Source organism: Mytilus californianus, unplaced genomic scaffold (genome assembly GCF_021869535.1).
Source record: "Mytilus californianus isolate M0D057914Y unplaced genomic scaffold, xbMytCali1.0.p SCAF_54, whole genome shotgun sequence".
NCBI classification, from domain to species: Eukaryota; Metazoa; Mollusca; class Bivalvia; order Mytilida; family Mytilidae; genus Mytilus; species Mytilus californianus.
This window is the reverse complement of record NW_026262706.1, coordinates 874,827-882,158: the sequence shown is the minus strand read 5'-3', so window position 1 is coordinate 882,158 and position 7,332 is coordinate 874,827. Positions and strand designations below refer to the sequence as shown.

Sequence of the window (7,332 nt, the reverse complement as noted above, 5' to 3'; positions counted from 1 at the left end):
AACGTGCAATCATGTTTTTGAGCAAACGTCATATTGTGATGTTGCTGGTTTCACTGAGGTCATCTTTTGTTCCTAGCTGCATCTCATATACACAATGTAACTTAATAAGCTGTATATGATCTAGGATTGCGTTTTATTTTAATACTTTATAAAGTTTTCCAGTCATTGTCTTTTATCATCAGGCACAGACATCACTAAAATTATGAGATTTAAAAGTTCATTCAAGGATTTATTTACCACAGACTGTTCATAGCAGCTTTTAAAAAATCTTTATATGTGTTCATAATTTCCAAAAAAAGGCATTTACATTGAAATTTTGTTTTATCAGATGATTATGAGAAGGCACTTAAAAGGCGTCAAAGGGCCCTTGAGTCATCAAATGTGGACACCAATGATGAGGAAGTGCCACAAGAAGAAACCAGGAGGGCAGTGAAGCAACCTCAACGATTGGGGCATGATTTTAGTGATTCAGAGGGTAAAGTAGACTGATTACTTATTCTATTGATCAATAATTTTCAAGAGTTTGTTGAAGAGATTCTTCAAATATCTTTATCTTACATATAACACTGAATAGATTTTGTTGAATCAGTTGATATTTACAGTGAAATCATAAATTTTACTACATAATTTTATTTTTTTGTACATTGATTGCTTCTTTATTGATGTTATGACATTGGAATGGTTGCACAATTTCTTCTTAAATAAATATCTTCAATTTCTGCTTAGATAAATATCTTCAATTTGTGCTTAATAAATATCTTCAATTTCTACTAAATTTTTAATAGTAAAAAAATATATTGTAGAGGAAGAAAACACACCTACAAGGCGAGATGGAGATAGAAGAAGAACTCCATCCCCACATCCTAGAAGAACTCAACTCCATCCCCACATCCTAGAAGAACTCCATCCCCACATCCTAGAAGAACTCCATCCCCACATCCTAAAAGAACTCCATCAACAAGTGCTAGAAGAACTCCATCCCCACATCCTAGAAGAACTCCATCAACAAGTGCTAGAAGAACTCCATCCCCACTTACTAGAAGAACTCCAACACCACCTACCTATAATCCTTGTAAGTATTGTACAAAAAGATATTTAACTTTCAGAACATATATGTAAGTCTCTGGGTAAATTCAAAATTAATTGATCAACTGATTCAAAAATGGTTAGCAGCTTTTTACCCTCAGCCGGGTAAAACCAAAGACTTGAAAATTAGTATTTGCTGCTTCTCCGCCAAGCACCCAGCATTAAGGAGTTAGAGCAAAGACTGGTCAGCCCGGAGTCAGAAAAAAGTGTCTGGGGAAGGTAACATGTCTTCCAGTGAACTGTTACCTTGTGTGCTTGCACGTTACAAATCCGTCTCAGCGTGTCGGTCTAGTACAAAGCAGGGTTAATATTCATTTCTCATTATCATGTTCTCGTCCTGAATATGCATATGACTTGCCACTGGACATTAAACAACTATACATCCATCCTTATTGTCTAGATTAGCTGTGTCTTTTGATATTTGATCTTGGTTTCCCTTGATTAAGTAAATGTTCATTTCAGCTTTATTCAGTCAATTGCATCAGTTTCATTTGTTGTGTTTTTATATAGATTTTACATTTTATTAGCTTTAGCTTACCATGGTAAAACTTCAAACAGACATAGGTCCAGGTCTCCATTAAGCAGACATAGGTCCAGGTCTCCATTAAGCAGACATAGGTCCAGGTCTCCATTAAGACCAGTAGAGAGTAGAAGGAGGTCGTTGTCAACACCTGACAGTGGAAGGAGGACAAGCACAATCAGAGCAACACCAGAGGGTCCAGTAGTAAGAGAGCTAGAGAGAAGGCATAGGGTTTTTCCTGACTTTGAGAGGGACAGTCAGGAGGACGTTAGCACACCACGAAGTAAGTAACATCATGGTTGCCTAATTTTCAAAAAAATGCAATAATTATCAAATAGAAGTGTTTAGGATAAGTAACTGTTCATGAGTTATGTCCCTTTATTAATTTATATGCTTGTGTCCCATTGACACATTTTCATTTATGTTTTATAAAGTTTAACTCATACAAACTGTTTGACAAAACTGATCTGAAGGGTATTGATCACAATGGTTATTTCTTTCCATTATATATTATTATAGGTTTTGAAGACAAAGTTACAATGGGGCTGGCTAGAATAGAGAGGACTCTTATAGAACACTCTCAAATGTTGAGAAGACTAATCAGTGGCCAACCATCAACATCTGCTGATGGAGTTGTAGATCTTGATGATTTAATACCAAATCCTGTGAAAACAGAAGTTGAGCTGGCAGAGCTATCTGCCAGATTTCTGGAAGACAGGGATTTCCCCAAAAAACTGGTAAGACCACTCTTCTTATAACTGTGAACTTGTGCAGAAAAATATCCAAGCTAAAAGTTTCATTGGTATTTCTGTTCTGTATTTGGTGAAAATCTGGGAAATACTTAACAATTATCTGGGAATTGGCAAATGTTTACTTTATTCTATTCTTTGTTAAATGAATGTTTTACACTTCCAATATCAAGGACATATTTCTATCTTTTCAATAAACTTTTATTACCGATAAGCTATATTATACTGATAAAGCTAAAAAGGAGTATTGATTTCAAGAAAAAGCAAAAGGAATATTTTTGAATATGATACTGGACTGATTACCTTTTGATGATAATATTTTTATGTTTTTTTGTTGATGTTCACAAATCATTATGTTATATCAGGTACGTGGTCTAGGAGCCTTAGGAGGTAGCAGTATAGGTGATACCCTGAGGAGAATAATGAGACGTATAGGGAGCAACTCCCTGTGGTCTCTTTTCAGTTTGAAGGGCAAGAACAAAAAAAAGTCCCATAAGTCTACAAGATTATTACTAGTAGGTAGTTTTCATTACCTGTGTACAATTTTTCTGTTTTTAAGTTATGTCAATAGTTCTGTAATCATGCAAAAAACTTTACATCAATATAATATCTCAATTCTTCTGAAAATAATGCCATTTACTACTAAGACTATTGGATTTGTTTTATTCTAGAGAGATATCCTATCACACAATATACATCCCTATTACAGGATAATGTTTTTTTTTTTAAATTCAAGATTATTTAATAGTACAAGTATGTCATGGTTATGTCTATTTGGTTTATATTGTTATATTTGTATTTATTTTAAGTTACTCCAGATTGGTAGGATTTAATATAAAACAAATTTAAAAACTAAAATACATTATTTTCATTACAGAGTCCTGTATTGTAGTTCGTAGTAATGGGAAAGAATCTGAAATAGATGAGGCTCTGTCAGATTTCCTGAGACATGCACCACACCAAGCAGGTAGATTAAAGTACAAGGTATGATATTATTTATCAATCTTTAAAAAGGTAAAAATCTCTCGATACTGCTGACACTTCAGTTATAAATTCTAATAGTTAATGTAAGGAATGAAATGGTATTTTTGATAGCTTTGAATAAATCATTTATTCAGATCAATGGTAAACAAATCTTATATATATGGCAGTATCAACTGCTCAATTTGTTTAATGTAAATTATTTTTCAATCAATATGGCTAGACAGACAATTTAAAAAAAATATATGTGTATTTTCGGTCTTAACATTTTAACAAGCCTGGACCAATAGACTTCTGCTTTCTAAAAACTTGTGGATAATTATATATATATATATATATAAATATGTTTTTTTTTCAGAAACCTGCTCCAGCTGATAACATACCACCATCTCAAGTGACTACACACCAACAGCCCTTATAGGAGGAGACATTTTTTTTTTTATCTAATATGTTTATATTTGAATGTATATAAAAAACTTAATATTCTATTACTACATTTTTATTAAATGCCATAAATCCAAGACACAATTGATGAGTATTTCTGTCGAAAAGAGTTTTACAAAATAAATTTTTATAACGGTATTTTTTACTCCTGAAGTCAATGAAAGAAAAGGGGTGTAGTGTAGTTGCCAATGATACAGTAATACAGTCCTTCGTTTAAAAAACACAAATTTTGAGGTTAAGGAGGAGAAATGACCGTTTCTATATATAGTTGAAATTTGGTATTTAAAGCAGTATTTATCGAATTAAAACATTGGATCCATGATAATATTAGTCATATAATCTGCAATAATTTGCTTTTCTTACATTTTTGTAATTGAGGTGCTTGAAATACTACCCATTGGTGGAGTTGTTTTGTACATTTTGCTTGGGTTGTTGTCTCTTGGAGTTTGACACATTCCATGTCTGATTCTTTATTCTATGTACATGTAGCAGGATTTTTATGAAGGGTAAATTGAGAGGTATCAGGATGTATAATATGCAGTATATTTTACAGAATGAATGAAAGATCTGAGCAGGTTATGATTTACCAACATCCATATAACATATTAAGTATGTTACTGTTGAACGTTCTCACAACATCCAAGTAGGAACATTATTATAACCATCCTGGAACATTATTTTAACGTTCCAGAAACAGTACTGCAGAACAATCTCACAACATCCCAGTAGAAACATTATAATAACCATCCTGGAACATTATTTTAATGTTCCAGAAACATTTTTCACAATGTTCCTGGACTGGGAGTCCACACTTTTACATCCTAGGAACGTTATTTTATAACGTTCTCTGAACAAAATCAAAACATTACTGGAACATTGTAGGAGTGTTTTTGTTTTTTTTTTGGGTTGTCTCATTGACACTCATACCACATCTTCTTAAATCTTTTAGCATTTGTAAATCTGCCAGAGACAGTGAATATAATACCAAGATAATTATATTTTTTCTAATTATTAAACCCCCAAGAGTGACTGGGGAATAGAAGTATGGTCACCATTGGTCTTCCTCCGACCGGCAGTAAAACCCGTGCTGAAGTGGGGCGTCCGTTTGGCTGTGCGGGATGTACAAATTTGCAGCCACGTCCGGTCAGAATGGGGACGTTAAATCCGATGCCTCGTGTAAAGAAAGTGCCACGTTCTTTGCACGTTAAGAACCCTTGAAACAACTCTTTGAGGGGTCCGTAGGTGAACTGTTGCAAGGCTAAATTTCTGTCCCTATCCAATATACCCTCATTTCCCGTGGCAGTCTAAATTTCTCCGACCTTAATCCCTTAATCTATTACAGAACCTACCTATTGTATTTATTGTGAACTTGTTCTCGTCCTGAATATACATGAAATATTTGCCACTGGACGTTAAGCAACCAACAATCAATCAACAATCAATCTAATTATTAATAAGCTGGCCATTAAATGTGAATTTTTCCTTTGATATCCTTCCTGTGTTATTAAAAATTAACACGGGTTTTTTTCATGTTAATTTCTAGTCCCCATTTATTACAATAATTCATTAAATTGTCCAAACAATTTTGTAATCCAGATGAAGTTTCAGAAATCATAATGAGGTCATCTGCATACATTAAACAGTTAAGGGTACTGTTGTTCAACAAAACTGGGCAACAGTTAGAATCAAAAATTTCTGGTAAATCATTTATGAAAAATTTAAACAAAAGGGCTCAAATGATCTCCTTGACGGACACCAATATCTGATGGGAAGTTTTCAGTTAGTGTGTTACTATTAGTTTTTACACACAAAGATATATTTTTATGCATATCTTTTGTAATTTTAAAATAAATCACTCAATCCGAGCTTCCTCAATTTACAAAATAAGGCTAAGTGCCAAACCTTGTTTTATAGATATTTGAATTTATAGATAATTGTATTTAATGTTACCTCAAATCGGTCGCAATGTTAATTGATAGTTTTAAGTATATTTTACAATAAATTAAACATTTTAATGGATAATTGTATTGGATACACTCTTAAATCGGTCACTTGTTCTCATTAATTGTACTTAATGTTACTTTGACGCGTCTACAAATTTTCTATAGTTAATTGTATCCAATGTAACCTTTAATCGACCGCTTTGTTAATTGATAGTTTAAGCATATTTTATTAAAACGTGTAAACCCGCTCCATTTGTTTGCACCTGTCCTAAGTCAGGAATCTGATGTTCAGTAGTTGTCGTTTGTTGATGTGGTTCATAAGTGTTTCTCGTTTCTCGTTTTTTATATAGATTAGACCGTTTGTTTTCCCGTTTGAATGGTTTTACACAAGTAATTTTTGGGGCCCTTTATAGCTTACTGTTCGGTGTGAGCCAAGGCTCCGTGTTGAAGACCGTACTGTGACCTATAATGGTTTACCTTTATAAATTTTGACTTGGATGGAGAGTTGTCTCATTGGCACTCATACCACATCTTCTTATATCTATTTATTGTAAATAAGAACAATTTTTTATTTATAATTGTATTAGATGCAACCTTAAATCGTTCACTTTTTCCAAATAGTTGTATTTAACGTTACCTGAAATCGGCTACTTTGTAATTTGATAGTTTCAGTATATTTAACAATAAATTTGACCACTTTTTATAGTTAATTGTATGAAAGGTGATATTAATTTGGCCAATTTGTTGGCTCATAGTTTGACTATATCTTGCTATAAATTCCAACATTTTTTTAAAAATAAATTAATTAGATGTCACCTTAAGTAGGGCACTTTTTATTGATTATTTTACTTCATTTTCCAATAATTTCCACCAATTTTTATTAGATAATTGTACTTAATGTAACCTTAAATCGGTCATTTAAATTAAATTCGACTACTTCCTATAGATAATTGAATTTATAGGAGATTGTATTCGTTAAGAACTTTAACAATATCTTTGAAATTTGTTAACAGAAATTTGTATTAAAGGTGACCTTAAATCAGCCAATTGGTTAATTGATAGTTTTACTATATTTAACTATAAATTCTAACATTTTTTAAAGATAAATTTTTTAGATGAAACCTTGAATCAGTCATTTTCTTTATCATTTTTTTCTAGTCCATTTTCCAATAAATTCGAACATTTTTTATAGAAAACTTTTTAATGTAACATTAAATTGGTCACTACAATAAATTCGACCACTTTTTATAGATATTTGAATTTATCGATAATTGTATTCAATGTAACCTTAAATCAGTCGCTTAGTTAATTGATAGTTTTAGTATATTTCACAATAAATAAGAACAATTTTCCAGATAATTGTCTTTTACGTAACCTGAAATCGGCAACTTTGTAATTTGATAGTTTTAGTATATTTTACAAAGCAGTTGACAACTTTTTATAGATAATTGTATGAAAGGTGACTTTAAATCGACCTATTTGTTAATTAATAGTTTGACTATATTGTACTATACATTCGAACATTTTTTAAAGATCAGTTTATAAGATTTCACATTAAATCGGCCACTTTTTTATTGATTATTTTAACATATTTTCTAATAATTGCCAC

General features: G+C 32.0%; 1 long non-coding RNA gene across 1 annotated transcript; it reads left to right on the top strand.

The window, feature by feature from the left end:
* The first annotated feature begins 2,851 nt into the window (after positions 1 to 2,851).
* LOC127703899 (uncharacterized) lies at positions 2,852 to 3,824 on the top strand. The gene is made up of 3 exons (XR_007983114.1): positions 2,852 to 2,870; positions 3,233 to 3,339; positions 3,695 to 3,824. It is a non-coding gene; the product is annotated as an uncharacterized LOC127703899 (long non-coding RNA).
* Positions 3,825 to 7,332: the final 3,508 nt, after the last annotated feature.